The 19,381-nt window shown below is 40.9% G+C and overlaps 1 protein-coding gene across 12 annotated transcripts in view; it reads right to left on the minus strand.

The window, feature by feature from the left end:
* Window positions 1-19,381, minus strand: part of STARD13 (StAR related lipid transfer domain containing 13) — a 492,723-nt gene that overhangs the window by 89,451 nt on the left and 383,891 nt on the right. The window contains exon 1 of one of the 12 annotated variants that reach the window (XM_027828301.3): window positions 14,673-14,862. The exons of the other annotated variants lie outside the window; for them this stretch is intronic. The gene's annotated coding sequence lies outside the window, so the exon portion shown is untranslated. Of the gene's footprint in view, window positions 1-14,672; window positions 14,863-19,381 lie in introns of those variants that run through there. 12 annotated transcript variants of the gene reach the window in all.

The raw sequence follows: 19,381 nt of genomic DNA on the forward strand, positions 1-19,381 counted from the left end.
GAAGGTAGAGAAATTCAGACTGGAAATAAGATGCAAATATTTAATAGTGAGGGTAATTAACCATTGGAACAACTTACCAAGGGTTGCAGTGGATTCTTCACCACTGACGATTTTTAAATCAAAATTGGAGGCTTTCCTAAAAGATACGCTCTAGTTCAACCAGGAATTAATTCAGGGAAGTCCTATTGTCTGTTTATACAGGAGGTCAGACTACACCACAGTGGTCCCTTCTGGCCTGAAAATCTATGAATTTCCCATTCCCTTCTGCTGTGATGCCTACCAGAAATCAACTGTCTAATGGTGGCTGGGCCAGGGTAGAAGGCAAAAAAGAAAAAAAATGAATAGAACCAAAACCAAGAAAAAAATACTAAAAGCAAATCAAAATAACCAAATAGTATTTTACACAAATTGGAACCACCAAGTTCTGCACTTAACTGGCCTGTGTACTCACGTAAACCTATTACTGTTACCCATGTCTTCCCCCTTCCTCCCTCTTGTATATCACACTTACTTGTGCTCTGTGTAAGCTCTTCAAGACAGAATCAAGTCCTCCTATATGTTTGTACAGCAACAATGGGACCTTGATCCTAACTGGGGCCTTTGCACACCATAATATTTAATAAATAAAGAATTGGTATGACACCTCTAGGCATAAGCGGAAAAAAGGAGTCTTGTGGTTAGACAGACAAGGTGGGTGAGGTAATATCTTTTATTGGATCATCTTCTGTTGGAGAGAGAGAGAAAAGGTTTTGAGCTTACAGAGAGCTCTTCAGATCTGGGAAACATATGCAGAATGTCACAGCTAAATACAAGGTGGAACAGATTGTTTAGCATAGGTAGTTAACACTTGTTTCAACGGACCATTCAGGATGAAGTGGCCCATTGTGGTTAGAGCAGGGAGCCGGGATTCAGGTCACCAAGACTGGCTGTATTCACAACTCTACCAGTCTCACTCTGTAACCTGAGGACATGTTTAAACCTTTCTAAATCTCAGTTTATCCATCTGTAAAATGAGTAATATAAAATACCTACTTCACAGGGGTTCTGTGCGGCATTATTAAAAGAGCTTTAAAATCTTTGGATGAAAGACTGTATAAAGTATAGAAGTAGAATTATAATAAGAAATCAGTATATAAATATATTTTCCATTATATACTCATACTTTTGATACATTAATCTTCGTCAGGTTCATAAAATACCACAAAGAGCAACTCCAAAGGACTCAGTGTTAGAATTGTTTTTCTACCTCAGAGGAATGATCTTATTTAGAGTCCAGAAAAGATGAAAGCATTTCTCAAAAAGAAGAATGTGTAAGGTGCTGCAACGCTGAATTAGATTGTATATTCTGCTAATCAATAAGTGTGATAAATGGTGGGGAGGAAAGGAAGACTCCCTTTTATGGACACCCAATTAACTATAAAATCCCTGTTAGTAGATGTTCTCTACTTGCTTTACCTGTAAAGGGTTAAAAAAGTCCATAGGTAAAAGGAAGGGAGTGGGTACCTGACCAAAAGAGCCAATGGGAAGGCTAGAACTTTTTAAAATTTGGGAAAAAACTTCCCCTTTTTCTGCCTGTTGTTGTTCTCCAGAGAGAGGGGACAGAGCAGACAGGGCTGGAGCTATGCTGTAAAAAGCTGTGGGCCAGGTATGAAAAATCACCAGATCATACCTAGAAACTACTCATTTGAAACCCCAGATATGTAAATAGATCAGGAAATGTCTAGGAAGATGCGATTAGGTTTCTCTCTTATTTCTTTATGGCTTGTGGACTCCTCTGTGCTAACCCCAGGTGCTTTTGTTTTGCTTGTAACCTTTAAGCTGGACTTCAGGAAAGTTATTTTAATGCTTAATTCTTATTAGTGGTTGTTTTTAAAATCTAGCAATAGTCTGAGTTTTTAGATGTATTTTCTTTCTTTTTGTTTTTAATAAAATGTATCTTTAAGAACAGGATTGGATTTTTGTGTCCTAAGAGGTTTGTGCACATCTTGTTTAATTAGCTGGTGGCAACAGCGGATTTCCTTTGTTTTTCTTCTCAGCTCTTCCCTGGGGGGGTGGGGGGTGGGGGGTGAAAGGGCTTGAGGTACCCCACAGGAAGGAATTCCCAAGTGTGCCTTCCTGGGTTCTAAAAGGGGTTTTTTTGCACTTGGGTGGTGGCAGCATCTACCCAGCCAAGGTCAGACAGAAGCTGTAACCTTGAGACTTTAATACAAGCCTGGGAGTGGCCAGTATTAATTTTTAAAATCCTTGCGTGCCCCCACCTTCTGCACTCAAAGTGCCAGAGTGGGGAATCAGCGTTGACAATAGTAGTTGCCACGGTGACTCTGACATCACACACTTCCAATTAGATCAAAAGCTCTGTCTTATATAAACACACACACATACTGATATGCTATGTGACCTATTGCAACTAGCAGCGGCTTCAAAGGAAAATATGTTTTTACAAAAGAACACATTTTCCCAGGCTTGATATATTCTTGTGTAAGAGCATTTTATGAAATTTTAGCCAAGTTATACTTTGTTCAATTGCCTTTGTTGTCATTCCTTTTTTTACTGGAAATGAAGCAACGTTGGGAAATAATTGCTTTCAAAATGATTTCAGACAGTGGACAATTGGAAAAAAAAAAACCCCAACAACACTATTAAAGCACCAGAGGCTTAACCAAGAATATGGATAGGATTTGAAAGTTTGGGTTTTTATATTCTGTTAAACATATTAGATAGATTAGGGTTGTCAATTGATTAAAAAAATTAATCATGATTAATGCATGATTAAAAAAATCACAATTGCACGGTTAAATAGAATACCATTTATTTACATATTTTTGGATGTTTTCTACATTTTCAAATATATTGCTTTCAGTTACAACACAGATACAAAGTGTACAGTGCTCACTTTATATTTATTTATTACAAATATTTGCACTGTAAAAAAAATAGTATTTTACAATTCACCTATTACAAGTTCTGTACTGAAATCTCTATCATGAAAGTTGAACTTACAAATGTAGGATTATGTACAAAAAACTGCATATTCAAAAATAAAACAATGTAAAATTGTAGAGCCTGCAACTTCACTCAGTCCTACTTCTTGTTCAGCCAATCAAGTTTGTTTACATTTGCAGGAGACAATGCTGCCCGCTTCTTGTTTATGTCACCTGAAAGTGAGAACAGGCGTTCGCATGGCACTGTTGTAGCTGGTGTCGCAAGATATTTACGTGCCAGATGCGCTAAAGATTCGTATGTCCCTTCATGCTCCAACCACCATTGCAGGGGACATGCGTCTATGCTGATGACGGGTTCTACCTGATAACAATCCAAAGCAGTTTGGACCGACGCGTATTCATTTTCATTATCTGAGTTAGACGCCACCAGCAGAAGGTTGATTTTCTTTTTTGGTGGTTTGGGTTCTGTATTCTCTGCACTGGAGTGTTGCTTTTTTAAGACATCTGAAAGCATGCTCCACACCTCATACCTCTCAGATTTTGGAAGGCACTTCAGATTCTTAAATCTTGGGTTGAGTGCTGTAGCTATCTTTAGAAATCTCACATTGGTACCTTCTTTGCGTTCTGTGAAATCTGCAGTGAAAGACTTCTTAAAATGAACCACATGTGCTGGGTCATCATCCGAGACTGCTATAACATGAAATATATGGCAGAAAGTGGGTAAAACTGTAGGGGACATACAATTCTCCCCCAAGGAGTTCAGTCCCACATTTCATTAACGCATTATTTTTATAGTAAGAATCAGCAACATGGAAGCATGTCCTCTAGAATGGTGGCAGAAGCATGAAGGGGCATACGGATGTTAAGCATATCTGGCACATAAATACCTTGCAATGCGAGCTACAAAAGTGCCATGCAAATGCCTGTTCTCACTTTCTGGTGACACTATAAATAAGAAGAGGGCAGCATTATCTCTTGTAAATGTAAGCAAACTTGTTTGTCTTAGCGATTGGCTGAACAAGAAGTAGGACTGAGTGGACTTGTGGGCGCTGAAGCTTTACATTGTTTTTTGAGTGCAGTTATATAACAAAAAAAATTTACATTTGTAAGTTGCATTTTCATGACAAAGATTGCACTACAGTACTTGAATGAGGTGAATTGAAACATACTACTTCTATTGTTTATCACTTTAGTGCAAATATCTGTAATTAGTAATATACACGTTGATTTCAGTTACAACACAGATTAAAATATATATGAAAATGTAGAAAAACATCCAAAATACTTAATAAATTTCAACTGGTATTCTATTGTTTAACAGTGCAATTAAAACTGCGATTAATCGCGATTAATGTTTTTAATTGCAATTAATTTTTTTGAGTTAGTTGCACGTGTTAACTGTGATTAATTGACAGCCCTAGTGTGTGTGTGTGTGTGTGTGTGTGTGTGTGTGTGTAAGTAATATACGTATGGACAAATTCTGCTTTTGTTTGCACGGGTGTGAATGGGAACAGAATTTGGCCAACAATACTTATATTCGGCACATTATTTTGATTTTAATTAGTCTAAATTCTACCACTCTATTAAAGATTAAAACCTTATACCAAGAGGAATCCCATTGATTTCAATGGGGCCACTCACAGAGTAAAGTACTATTCATGATGAGTAAAGATGACAGAATCTGGCCCACAGTGTGTTTTTAATTTCTAGTCTTGAGTTTAGTTTAGAATTGTTTGCAAAATATATTGCACACGTCACTATGTGCATCTTTCAGCAGAAGTGGAGATTTCCGATTTAGACATACAGAGTTCCACTCTCAACACAACTAAATAAAGTCCAGGTTTTCCAGCAATGTAAACCCAATAATGTTCCAAATTCCTTACCCACTTAAGCAAAAAACCATGGAGAATATTTTTACTCTTTGGGTACCTCCTCATGACTCCCTAAATTACTCCTCATGTTCACCCAACTAAAGCCCAGTCTGTGCTCAGCCAACTGGAGCTGACAGATATTTTTCTAATTTTGATGTCATAGCAACCAGGCCTGTGGAATTAAGACAGCACTATAGCTGTCTGCTGAATCTGAGTCAAGAAGCTAGGATGAATAATATAAATGTACTACAGCGATGGTGTTTCTACGGCTGCATTAAAGGTCTGGCAGTGTTTTTTTTTTAATTTTCAGGACCCTATTTTTATGGCTTGATTTTTTGAAGGATGATGATTTTTAACAGTTTTTTTTAAATAAAGCAGTTTAGCTCTTTTTAAAAGGCCTGATACAAATCCCATGGACATACTACCATTGACTTTAATTGGCTTTGGTTGTGGCCCTTAATTTTTTACCCTTCTGAAAATTAAGTTAACTGGTTCTGGTAGTTTTTGATGTATTCTCTGAAGTGCAGAATGGCTGTATTTTCCCAAATGATTAGCTTAGCATACAGAATAGTAGCTTTGGGTATATAAATGACAACAAACTAAATAAAATAGTGTCTTTCTTCTTCAGAGGTTTCAGTAATGAAAAGATTGGCAATTGTATCTGATTACTAACCGTATGCTAATATGGATGTATGTACTAATTAGTCAAGTTTCTACAGTCCTTTGAAGATGTAAAGCACTGTACAAGCGTTAAACATTATTATGTGCCTATGTTCTGTGCTCATTGGCTGAGAAAAACAGGGGAAATACACATCATAATTTTCATTTAAATTTTGTAATTCTTACTCCTTGTTAAGAGATTGCATATTCTGATAAAGCTCAGATTTCTTCATAATTTAGAGGACAGAGCTGCATAAATAGCTCTTTCATTTCTGCTATTCTACACAGCATCCTCTTATTTGAAAACTGCTTGAGTTCACTAGCTGCTGGGGGGAGCATACACATTTACAGCAAGCAAAGATATGTCCAGCTTTTCCAAACAAGCAAATTATCATCATTTTCCTCTCAAAGGAAAAAGGGTGCCATGCTCCCCTTTGACTCCATGACAGCCCTATGAATCCCTGCAAGGGGCAGACACGAAGGAAGGAGTGATGGCTCCACGACATGCTCAACTGGGTTGGGAGAAGAGGCAAAGCCCTTTCCTGGGGTCTGAGCTCAGTGGGTGGGAGAGAGTGTAAAGGGAGGGTGTAGGTAGGACAGGGGACTCAGGAGGAGGTAGCAAGGGGGGGAAGGAGTAGTGGTTAGAGGAATGGAGGAGTACTGAATGGGAGAGGATTGAAGGGGGGCACTGACATATCTAGCCTGCACTGCTGTGTGGAAGGGAGAGGGGCTGCTAAAGGCAGCACTCAGGGAGAAGCTACTGGCTGAGGGGATTGGGAGGAGTTTTTGGAGGTATGGTGGGTTAGGGCCATGCTGGTGGCCAAGGAGCATGGGCCGGGGGGGGGGGGGGGGAGAGATCCAGTCTTAGTGAGCTGGGACGGAGGTTTGGCTAGTGGCCGAGCTATTGCTGGGATTACTGAGCTGTCAGGGCAGCTCTGCTGGGAGGTTCAAAGAAGCAGCTGCTGGCTCAGCCATCTTAGCGGGGAGGTGGTGAGAGGCGATTGGGGCGGTCGTTCCTCCAAACACCCCCCTGAAAGTAGGCCTGATGTGACAATTGTATGACACTTTTTAATGTTCTAATTTAGTGCTCGTGGAAGGCAATGGATTGGCAGCTTCCATCCTCTACTTATTCACAGAGCAAGCAGAGCACAGGCAGCGGCACATGCCACTGACACTCTGTTACAAATTTCAGGGTAGCAGCCGCGTTAGTCTGTATCCGCAAAAAGAACAGGAGAACTTGTGGCACCTGAGAGACTAACCAATTTATTTGAGCATAAGCTTTCGTGAGCTACTCCAAGCCTGGCACGAAGGACCATCTCTAATAGGGAAAGGTTAGTTCAGTCTTCCTTCCCATTCACTGTTAGGCCTTTCTGCCAAGACTGCTAACAAGGCTGCTCATGTGATAGTGGATTTAGTGATTTGGAGCCCCCATCCATTAGGGGCTAGGCTGAAACCACCAACTCATTTCTCATAGACCACTCAACAGCTGTCAACCAGTAATCCCTTCCAGCTCCATTGACCTGGGGAAATTTTTACCTGTAGGTGAAATGCTGTATCTCATCAGCAATGCCTTCAGCCACCCATTGCATACACAGATTTAATAGAAGCTGTTACAATATTGAAGATTTGATTTAAACACCTAACCTCAATCCATCCCTGTGTGTGCCTCACCATAGAACAGTTCTTCAAACAAACAATGGATGCTTTTAACTTGTCTTAATGTGTTGCAACAGATGGAAACTGAGCCTTAATACTAACTCTCCTGGCTTATTCCTGTTTAAGTCAGAATCCCATTTTAACTTTTTGGTTGTTTAATTAAAGCAATGCCCTGGCAAAAACCAACTGCTTGGATGGCCTGAATATTATACCAATGCACTTTTCATTAGATGACCTTACTTTTGAGTTTAAGAAACCTTGGGTTACCATTGGGTTTGGCTGGAAGTCTTTCTTGTGAAGATTATGATCACATAATATACAAAGCCTACTTGATCTATGAATGCGTTTTAACTAAATGTTCAGACAAAGGGCTGTCAACCCTCCAGATTGTCCGGGAGTCTCCGGGAATTTAATCTTTAATTGAAGATGATGTCATGTGATGAAACCTCCAGGAATACGTCCAACCAAAAACTGGCAACCCTAGTTCATGCTGAGTGGTAATCGACTTAACACAATTAAATTTGCTAAACTTGGTAGATTGGGGAAACTTGTAAAGGTTTATTGGAGCTTTTAAAGTTTCACAGTCATACTTTTCATAAGATAAGAAAATGTCATGATTCTTGTTAACACTTATAAAAGCATGTGTACATGTACTTTATACTGAAAAACTAAACAAACAAACTACCTAAAACAAACCACCTCATACAGAGATTTCCTTTCTGAAATGGCTTTGCTGTTGCCATATATTTCATACACAGAGATTCAGTGGCATATTACATAAGATCTCACAGTTTACATAGGTTTCAGCCTAGTCATGTTTTACAAGTATACTCAACTTGTCTGTTTTTAACAATTCTTTGCATTAGCCTGATAAGAAAACAAGAGAAAGCTGTAACTCTTACCCCTTGTCATATCCTTTCCCCACACTATGTCATGAAACACAAAAGGATAAACTTTAACTAGTCAAGTAATGGTTGCGATAAAGTGATGATGTGCCCAAAGTACAGGTACAATATGTTCCAAAACATTTCACTTGTAAAGAGTAGCCATCTTAGATGTTGGCAGAAGAATACTTTATTTTAGGGGAGTTGGTGTCTTGCTCTATAAACAAACTGTTTTAAGTGCTGGTAGGAATGGGAGGGGGAGAATAAACATGGGGAAATAGTTTTACTTTGTGTAATGACACATCCGCTCCCAGTCTTTATTCAAGCCTAAGTTAATTGTCACAAAGTTCAGCCACCAGGTTTGCTGTGACATCATCAGGGATACTGTTCCTGATGGCTTGTAGTCCATCTGTGTGTGGAATGTTGGTGTAGAGGTCTTCTACATCCATACTGACTAGGATTGTGACTTTGTCCTCACCCATAACTATTTCACATTTGGGGACAATGTATATCTTCAAATCAGTGGCACTGCTATGGGTACCCGCATGGCCCCACAGTATGCCAACATTTTTATGGCTGACTTAGAACAACGCTTCCTCAGCTCTCGTCCCCTAATGCCCCTACTTTACTTGCGCTACATTGATGACATCTGCATCATCTGGACACATGGAAAAGAAGCTTTTGAGGAATTCCACCGTGATTTCAACAATTTCCATCCCACCATCAACCTCAGCCTGGACCAGTCCACACAAGAGATCCACTTCCTGGACACTACGGTGCTAATAAGCAATGGTCACATAAACACCACCCTATACTGGAAACCTACTGACCACTATGCCTACCTACATGCCTCCAGCTTTCATCCAGACCACACCACACGATGCATTGTCTATAGCCAAGCTCTACGATACAACTGCATTTGCTCCAACCCCTCAGACAGAAACAAACACCTACAAGATCTCTATCAAGCATTCTTAAAACTACAATACCCACCTGCGGAAGTGAAGAAACAGATTGACAGAGCCAGAAGAGTACCCAGAAGTTACCTACTACAGGACAGGCCCAGCAAAGAAAATAACAGAACGCTACTAGCCATCACCTTCAGCCCCCAACTAAAACCTCTCCAAAGCATCATCAAGGATCTATAAACTATCCTGAAGGACGACTCATCACTCTCACAGATCCTGGGAGACAGGCCAGTCCTTGCTTACAGACAGCCCCCCAACCTGAAGCAAATACTCACCAGCAACCACACACCACACAACAGAACCACTAACCCAGGAACCTATCCTTGCAACAAAGCCCGTTGCCAACTGTGTCCACATAGCTATTCAGAGGACACCATCATAGGGCCTAATCACATCAGCCACACTATCAGAGGCTCGTTCACCTGCACATCTACCAATGTGATATATGCCATCATGTGCCAGCAATGCCCCTCTGCCATGTACATGGGCCAAACTGGACAGTCTCTATGTAAAAGAATAAATGGACACAAATCAGACATCAAGAATTAGAACATTCAAAAACCAGTCAGAGAACACTTCAATCTCTTTGGTCACTCAATTACAGACCTAAAAGTGGCAATTCTTCAACAAAAAAACTTCAAAAACAGACTCCAAGGAGAGACTGCTGAATTGGAATTAATTTGCAAACTGGATACAATTAACTGACTCTTGAATAAAGACTAGGAGTGGATGGGTCATTACACAAAGTACAACTATTTCCCCATGTTTATGCCCCCCTCCCCCCACTGTTCCTCACATGTTCTTGTCAACTGCTGGAAATGGCCCACCTCGATTATCACTACAAAAGGTTTCACACACACCCCCGCTCTCCTGCTGGTAATAGCTCACCTTTCCTGATCACTCTCGTTACAGTGTGTATGGTAACACCCATTGTTTTATGTTCTCTGTGTACATAAAATATCCCCACTGTATTTTCCACTACATGCATCCGATGAAGTGAGCTGTAGCTCATGAAAGCTTATGCTCAAATAAATTTGTTAGTCTCTAAGGTGCCACAAGTACTCCTTTTCTTTTTGCGGATACAGACTAACATGGCTGCTACTCTGGCACCAGAGACAGAAGCTTTATTTTCTATTTTTGCTGTTCTTTTCTCCTCTCTTTTGGGTGTTTGTCTTGTTTTGTCTTCTAGGAAACGGGATCAAACCTTAACAACAACCTCAAACATCTTAACTAACTTTTTCTCTTTTCCTCCTATAGGGAAAGTGGTTCCCATCTAAGAGACTATTGATAAAGGGTTTTTTCTTTCTAAAGACTCTCCACAGTTAAAGGAAAACAAGGGATGTTGTTAAAATGAAAACCTTACTTAACATTTTACATTTCAAATGCTTTAACCTTTTCCTCCCTTTTTCTGTATCTTCAGTGAAAGGTTTAAAAGATTTTTAGTGGTTCTGTCTGCCATGGTACTAAGCATGCTGATATCTCTGTATACCAAAACCTGAACCTGGTTTAAAAAAAATTTAATGTTGGACAGTTACTCTCTTATGCTTCTCTTTTCCATGTGGAACATAGGGCCTTCTCCACCACTTGCCATATTTGGTCTCCTGCTGCTGTCTTAGCTTCTTCCCATGTCATTTTGATAGCTTTCTATTTCTGTTGTGTGTTTCCATGTTTTCCTTGATCTACTTTGTCACTTCTTGCCCTCGGGAATCCAGTCCAACACCTATCTTGTTATGTTATTCTTGTCTTGCCTCCATGTATGTCCTAGCTCTTTTCGTTCCATAAATTTCCTGTACTATTGGTTTCTGTTTCATCCTCTTCCAGAGTTCTTTGTTTGTTTGTTTTTTCTGGCCATCTGATATGGAAGACTTCTATATGCAGCATTTATAAAAACTTGGATTTTAGATAGTAAGGATCTAATAAGACTCCAAGTTTCAGTGCCATATAGTAAGACCAACTTTACAATGGTGTTAAAGATTCAAAGTTTAATTTGCAAGGCAAGTTTTCTGTTTCTCCAGATTGGCTTTAGAGTTATGAAAGCATGTCTGGCTTTCACTGTTCTGGCTTTAATGTCTTTGTCTGTTCCACCTGTTGTACTTATAATGAGGCCAATATGTGAAATATCAGAACTCTTCTATGTTAGTCCTAGAAAATATTATTAGTGTCCCATGTTGGGTGTTCATTCTCATAGTTTTCTCTGTGTTGATTTTCAACCCTACTAATTGTGCACAGGCCTGGAAATCACTTGTTTTGGCTCGCGTGTCTATAGGGGTACAAGATTACAAGTTGTTGTCATCTGTTAAATCAAGGTTGGACAGTTACAGGGTCACGTTAACACCTGTGTCTTGCTGGGCCTATATATTCCCAGGGCCATCCTTACCCATACGCAAAGTACGCAGCTGCGTAGGGCACCAGGAAATTTGGGGCACCAAATTTCCTGGTGCCTTGCGCAGCTGTGTGCTGTTCCAGCCCCTGCTCCAGCTCTTGCCCAGGGCCCCCGCCTCTTCCCTGCCCCAGCCCTGCCCCCGCTCCCCTGAGCTCTGCAGCCAGGCCTGCACTCACTGGCAGCAGGAGTGCAGTGACCCGGCCTCAGCCACGCCACCGGTGAGTGCTGTGGGGTGGTTCCCAGCTGTCCCCCCAGCCAGCCCCCCCACCCCTGGCAGAGGCCTGGGGCCCGCCCCCACTGCGCTCCGCAGAGGCCTGGGGCTCCCCCTGCAGGGGGGCTGTGTAGGGCCCCAGAATTGCTAGGGACGGCCCTGTATATTCCATCAAAATTAATACAACAGTAGATGAGGTGAAGATGAACCCAAACTCATAAAGGGAAAAAACTATCAATGTAGGTATAGTTAACTCTGCCTGAGCATGGGGAAAATAGACTACATGACCTCTTGAGGTCCCTTCCACCCTAAACTTCTCTGATTCTATTTATACTCTGCCAGTGTAAACTATCATTGCTCCATGGAAGTCAGTGCTGAAAATCTGGCGGTATATATTAAACCAGGGCTGGAAAATAATGATCAGACACCTACTAGCCAAAGAAATCAACTTAGTATCCAGAGGTCAATAAATAAAATCATATTAGCAAACAAAGAGACAAACTGGTAATAAGCATGTTACAAATGTTTAGACAGAGGGGGTAAGTTATCCCCAAGGCACCTGGATAAAGAACTCCCCAGGCACCTGGATAGCACAGTGACAGAATCTCGACAGAAAGAGGACCAAGGCCAACACTCTGGGATCCCTATCAGGGTGCAGTTTCTGGACACTCCTTAGGAGTCCCACCTCTAGCTAGTAGGTGCCTGATAAATATATGAAGCCCCCTGTTCCTCTCTGGGGTAGGAAGAAGGTGGGAGCTTTTCCTCTCTCTCTCTCTCTCTTCTCCCCCACCCCCAAGCTATAGCCTCCTGAATGTTTTGAATGGGTATGTATGGGAACTGAGTGTATGTGGGGCGATCCACTACTTCACTCTTTCCCCAGCCTTCTGTTTTGCTACTTCTGCTCTGCCAGGTATACTTTCGCAGAGGACCTTGTGGTGAGATTACCGGAAATAAAATAAAATAGCACTGACATTTAAAAAGGCTGATTTTGGTTTTTGTTTTTTTTTTTTAACTTTTGTTCATCTTTGAAAATAGCAGCATTCTGTTTGAGAGTAAGTGCACGTACCACTCAACTCCTATTCTCGTTTCATTCTATAAAAATGTTTGCATTGGATTCCTGTGATATTAGAGCAAGTGTCTATGGCTCTGGCTCATATATAACCCACACTGTGACTGTATAGCAGGGACAGAGCCAAGTGAGGAAACTATGATGCGGGAACAATTGACTTAAATGCAAATACCAGGAAGGCAGGCAGACAGCACCATCAATAAAAAGACATTAAGATGTGGCAAAGAAATGATGTTAAGGCGAATCTGAGTTGTTTCTAGGATGCTTGTCAAAATCTAAAATGAATAAAGAAAAACCAGGAATTATGGCTATTTTAACAAATGTCAGTATTGGCCTGTATCATCTCAGTGCATGGGATTGCCTCAGTGTAATGCAGCTATTTAAGAAATCCTTGCATTTTGAAAACAGACTTTGTTCCATGCATAGGAAATCAGACCACCTATCTCAAAGTATTTCACGCCTATCTCTCCAAACAGCTGTGCATACTGTATGCGGCACTCCCACAATAGGCTATGTAGAATGTTATCAATTTCCATTTCTTCTCTTTCCTCCAGACTTCTGCAATAATTTCCAAAATGTATCCCATGCACTGCTGGAGAAAGGCTAAGCTAATGAAAGAGATGGGCTTGTCGAGACCCAAAACAAAGAGCAGAAAGATGACATTTTATTAAGAAACCAGCAGAAAGATCCACATGATTGTCAGGGATGGTAAGATCACATTTAAAACTGCCAAAAACCTAACCAGAACAGGATGTCGGGGTTACTGTAAAGGATTCACTTTTTTTCCATTTGTCCCGATAATCAGTCTCTGTGCCCCCTCCCCCTAAGTAAATGAAATCAATCAGCAGGGATTTCTGTAAAATACATAAAACAGTCATCTTCCAGACTCTACCAGAAGATAAATGATTCCAGACATTGGACTGCAGCCATTTTCCCACACATGCTACAATGTTTTGTCATCCATATTGGGCCATAATGTTGGAGTGTTTTTTTTTTCTTTTAAGTCTACAGCCAATGCTTCCACTACTGGCATGAAGCAGGCAGTACATTAGAAGTATTGCAACAAGTTATTTTTCTGTACAAATTGTAATAGAATTGTCAAATTCCAAATAAAACAGCTTCCTAGCATCTTGCTTGAAACTTTCATGCACCTCTGCTATTGCTAATGTAACCTTATTATTCCAAATTGGAGCCTCAAAAACCTTTTGGAATTAGGCAGACCAGACCAAACAAACCACCAAATTGAATGGAACACATACCTACTGCAAATAGTGCAAGCCTTATTTGAAAGCGTATCAACATCATATACAGTGCTTCATATGAGGGATGGAAGCTCTCAGAAACATATGACAAAAGGTGCTATGCAACGTGCATTTTAAAAAAATATTCTGATTGTTTTTAAGCAAGTCCTCTGTAAACACTAAAATATATTTTGTGAAGCACTATAGGATTTCTTCTGCTTTAAGAAATGTGGAACAACATTCTACCCTGAGTTAAATCAGGAATAGTTTTCTGTGGACTTACTCCTGATTTTGCACCAATATAAATAAGGGCAGAATTTAGCCCAAGGTGTTTATACACTGTAGTTCTAGTTAGTCAAGAGTTATTTGGGTGGGAACTCTCTCCTCCTCTCCAACAATAGTATTCTTGTCTACCCCCTTCAGCTCACATCTGGGACCAAGCAAGCTTTTCATCAAAGATGCCTTTCAGAAAGATTACAAAATAATTCTTGTTCACTACAGGAGGTGCCCTTAAGTTAATTAAACAAAATCCCCCCTTCTGAAGTGGAGGATACTAGCAATTTGAAAGTTTGTTTGCAAGTTTTTTTTAAACAAGCCATCTCAAACAGATAAGCCTCTTAACATCTTTAAAGTAATTCAAACCTTTTAAGTAAAAGATAGGCTACAAAGGAGACAGGACTGTTTTCAAAGCTGAAAAGCTCCTCAAAACAGTGTTAACTGTTGTACTAAACACCCTTACTACAATATTTAAACTACTGTCTACAAATATCCTTAGACTTCACTGTACCTTTGAACCAAAATCATTTTCTTCTGTACTTCATTTTCTGGTTTCTTGAAACCTGCTTCTCAGATTCTGACAGATGGCTTCTCTGTCACTGAGTGCAGCTTCCTCCTCGTTATTTTGCCAGCTAATGTTTCCACGATGCTTAGCTGTTGTCTGTGGGGCTGTGCTCTACATCACTTCTCGTCTGATCAATGCTCTGCTTGGTTTTAGGTTGGTTTCTAGTCCCGCCTCCTGCTCTTGAAGAAACGAAAACTCACAGCTGGATTTTCTATAAATCATCCCTTTAAACACTGGTTGTACAACTATGGCAAATACTACAGGAAAAACCTGCTGCTCCATCTCAAACTTGAAAAACAATTCTTCTTCTTAATGGTGTATACATGAAAGTCAATCATGTATTAAAATCACTAATACTGGAAAATAGTGGCCAGATCATTGTGACCTTCAAGGTTTAGGAACTAATTAATGTAGCACAGCACTCTGCTCTATTCCAGTGGGAGAATATGGCAAAATACACTGCTTCAGTGAATTGTATTATATAATGATCTGCTCAGAATCAGAGGCGGCCGTTCTTAAGAGATAAATTTACACATACAATGCAGAGTATTTTTGACAGCCATTATATTGGATATGCTCTTATTCCCTGCCACTAACAAGATTGATTAAACCAGAGGATATACTGTATATGCTGGAAGCTCCAGCTGCAAGGAACCCTTACCATCATATTGACTCAGTGTGGGCAGAGACTCTCTTTACTTTTCTTGTGCAGCACTGAACACATTATCAATGCTTAACAAATAATAGAATACAGTATGTGCTACCACTTAATTAGCACTACAGCCTATATGCCAAAGGACAAAATAAATCAGCTCTTCAGTTCATATCAATACTCTACAATATCTTAATTTTCGCCAACTCCTGTCAAGAGAAAGTGCTACTGAAACAAAGAATTACTGCAGAGACCTATGTTAGCCACCAGGTATAGTCTGAATGAAAAAATAAATTCAGCTAGACCAGGGGCCTCCAACTTTTTCATACTGTAGATCACTTTTTCACAGAGAGAATGTCTGATGGCCCATCTCTCCCTCCTAATCCTATTGCATAAACTACCTCTATTAGCAATTGAAGAATGGCCCTGTGGGAACTGCAGCAATTGTCTGTAACCCACTGTTTGATGTACCCTATTTGCCCTCCACTCAGTTAGGATCAATAGTAGGTGAATTACCCACAAGCAGCTATAGGTAGCCCTTTAGCTCAAGTAGTAGCTGTCTATATATTACAATGTTGAAGGTTTGGCATTCAACCCTGCTTCTGGCCCATGATGGACATTGCCACATTTCTATGGAAGTACTATTAAGAAAGAGGAGAGGAAAGTGATCAGGAACAGTCAGCATGGATTCATCAAGGGAAAGTCATGCCTGACTAATCTAATTGCCTTCTATGACGAGATAACTGGCTCTGTGGATGAGGGGAAAGCAGTGGACGTGTTATTCCTTGACTTTAGCAAAGCTTTTGACACGGTCTCCCACAGTATTCTTGCCAGCAAGTTAAAGAAGTATGGGCTGGATGAATGGACTACAAGGTGGATAGAAAGCTGACTAGATCGTCGGGCTCAACGGGTAGTGATCAATGGCTCCATGTCTAGTTAGCAGCCGGTGTCAAGTGGAGGGCCCCAAGGGTCTGTCCTGGGGCCGGTTTTGTTCAATATCTTCATTAATGATCTGGAGGATGGCGTGGACTGCACCCTCAGCAAGTTTGCAGATGACACTAAACTGGGAGGAGTGGTGGATACGCTGGAGGGTAGGGATAGGATACAGAGGGCCCTAGACAAATTAGAGGATTGGGCCAAAAGAAATCTGATGAGGTTCAACAAGGACAAGTCAGAGTCCTGCACTTAGGATGGAAGAATCCCATGCACCGCTACAGACTAGGGACCGAATGGCTAGGCAGCAGTTCTGCAGAAAAGGACCTAGGGGTTACAGTGGACGAGAAGCTGGATATGAGTCAGTGTGCCCTTGTTGCCAAGAAGGCCAATGGCATTTTGGGATGTATAAGCAGGGGCATTGCCAGCAGATCCAGGGACGTGATCGTTCCCCTCTATTCGACATTGGTGAGGCCTCATCTGGAGTACTGTGTCCAGTTTTGGGCCCCACACTACAAGAAGGATGTGGAAAAATTGGAAAATGTCCAGCGGAGGGCAACAAAAATGATTAGGGGACTGGAACACATGACTTATGAGGAGAGGCTGAGGGAACTGGGATTGTTTAGTCTGCGGAAGAGAAGAATGAGGGGGGATTTGATAGCTGCTTTCAACTACCTGAAAGGGGGTTCCCAAGAGGATGGATCTAGACTGTTCTCAGTGGTAGCAGATGACAGAAGGAGTAACGGTCTCAAGTTGCAGTGGGGGAGGTTTAGGTTGGATATTAGGAAAAACTTTTTCACTAGGAGGGTGGTGAAACACTGAAATGCGTTACCTAGGGAGGTGGTGGAATCTCCTTCCTTAGAAGTTTTTAAGGTCAGGCTTGACAAAGCCCTGGTTGGAATGATTTAGTTGGGGATTGGTCCTGCTTTGAGCAGGGGGTTGGACTAGATGACCTCCTGAGGTCCCTTCCAACCCTGATATTCTATGATTCTAAGAGTTTAAGGTTTTTTTAGTCTCCTTGAACATGATTGCACAGATGGAAACTGAGGTCAGCCAGCACACTGGGACCAGTAAGCTCTACATGAACCACCAGGAAGTGCTTCATATACCACAGTTTGGAAACCATTAAGTCAGGCACCTATTCACATACTGATCTTCCGGGAAGGCTTGGTAGAAAATTAGGAGACAACCCTTGCCTGCCGATAGTGTGGGGGGAGGAGTGAGGGCACCAGGCTTCAGCAGTGTTACTGAGCATGCTCAGTCCATGTAAGCATGCTCAGTAGAAGCAAAGCAGCAAATCTGGTGGAGGCTGATGACTCTGCATGCCCCCCCACGCATCCCCTGATAAAGCTACTGCTTTGTCAATAGGCAGCCATAAGACAAGTGCTGAGGGCACTGGTCCAAGAAGCTGTGATTTAGATTTGAAGTGCTGCAGCTATAGCGCTCTCCTGTGGATGGACTGGCTGATCCATGCCAATAACATGATGACGGAGCAGTGCATATATTGAAGGGAGGCAACACCATCCCTATCCCACATTCATAGATGTAAAGAAAAACCTTTTTAATAAACTTTCTAGGGCCATTGTGTGTGCAATAATTATCTTTCAAAACACATGGGACTGATTAAAATTATTTGCTTTACCTTTAAAATGTACTTGAAGTTACATAAATGAGACCAATCAGTAGTAAATACCCATTTGAATAATATTTACAGAATTAAAAAACTGATGTTAAAACAGAGCAGATTAAAGGCTTGCTCCCATACTGTGACATCCTTTGTATACACCCAGGACTGGGTACTGACCTTCAATTGAGAATGTTCTGAGCTTGCCTCCTTACCCAGCAGTTCAAATCTGGCCTCTGTAAACAGCATCTACTCAATGTAGCTGTTGTGATTAGGTGCAGAATGAGAGGTGGCCTCTGAAATCCTGTTCTTCACTAATTTATAATTCTAGCAAATGAGGACCAGGATTTTAAATGAAACTGGAACTTAACTGGCAGATAGTGTACAGAGCAGGACACTGGTATACTATGCTTTGTTGGTCTGTTCTACCTAAAAGGCCAGCTGTGGTTTATGGGTTGTCCTCAGGATCAGTCCAAGGTAAAGCTCATGGCAATAGTTCAAGCTTGAGGTGATGAAGATGGGGCTCACTGCACAGGTCAGCAGCTAAGAAGAATGAATGCATCTCTTGCCAGCTGAAGATTAAACTGATTCCTGTCTACTGGAGTCCAGGAGAAGATACAAGTCCAGTAGAAAATAGAGGTTGTGTACCACCTTTACAGTACGAGGCAGATATTAGAGCTCGTTGAAATTTATCAATCAAAAAATTTAGTGGTGGAAAAACGGGATTTCATTGAAAATGAAATTCTCCACAACTAAAGGTAATTCTGGATTACATTTTGACTAGACATTTTGAAACAAAACAAAACCTTTCATTTCAGTTTGCAAAAACCAATTTTTTTCAAAATTTCACATTTTTGTTGTTTCTTTTTGCCACTGAATGCAAAGAAATGAAAAATGTCTACAGTTTGGGGTCCTCCCCCTAAATACACACAATTTTCCCTTTCTTTTTTATCTTTTTCCACTCTGTAACTTTTCCAAAGTTGGAGAAGTTTTGAAAAGCTACAGAGTTGAAGAAGGGGGCAAAAAGGGGAGTTGGAAAATAGAGGCATCTTTCAGACATTCTGTCACATTCACCGGCAAAGAAGAAAAAGGGAAGAAAGTGGGAGACAAAATCTGAAATTTTGAAAAAAAAGTGTTTTGGTTTTCGAAAACTCGGTTGAAATGAAAATTTTGATTAAAAATCAAACCATCATGTTCATTTCAAATTTTACAGTCAAGTAGAGTTTATTGACTGAACATTGTTGAAAAATTTCACAGGAAAAAATGGGTCTTTGGCTACCAGTCATAACAGACCTCCCTCCCCTTAGCTGAGGGTAAAGGTCCCATCTCCCTGCTCCCATCAACTAACAGCACTGTTGTGCCAGAGGGCTCTTGCGGGAGCTAGCTAGATTTTTTTTTAAAATCACTCACAGACTCAGTGTCTATGTAAAGTAGGACAACAGTACT

Source organism: Chelonia mydas, chromosome 1, assembly GCF_015237465.2.
Source record: "Chelonia mydas isolate rCheMyd1 chromosome 1, rCheMyd1.pri.v2, whole genome shotgun sequence".
In the NCBI taxonomy this organism is placed as follows: domain Eukaryota; kingdom Metazoa; phylum Chordata; order Testudines; family Cheloniidae; genus Chelonia; species Chelonia mydas.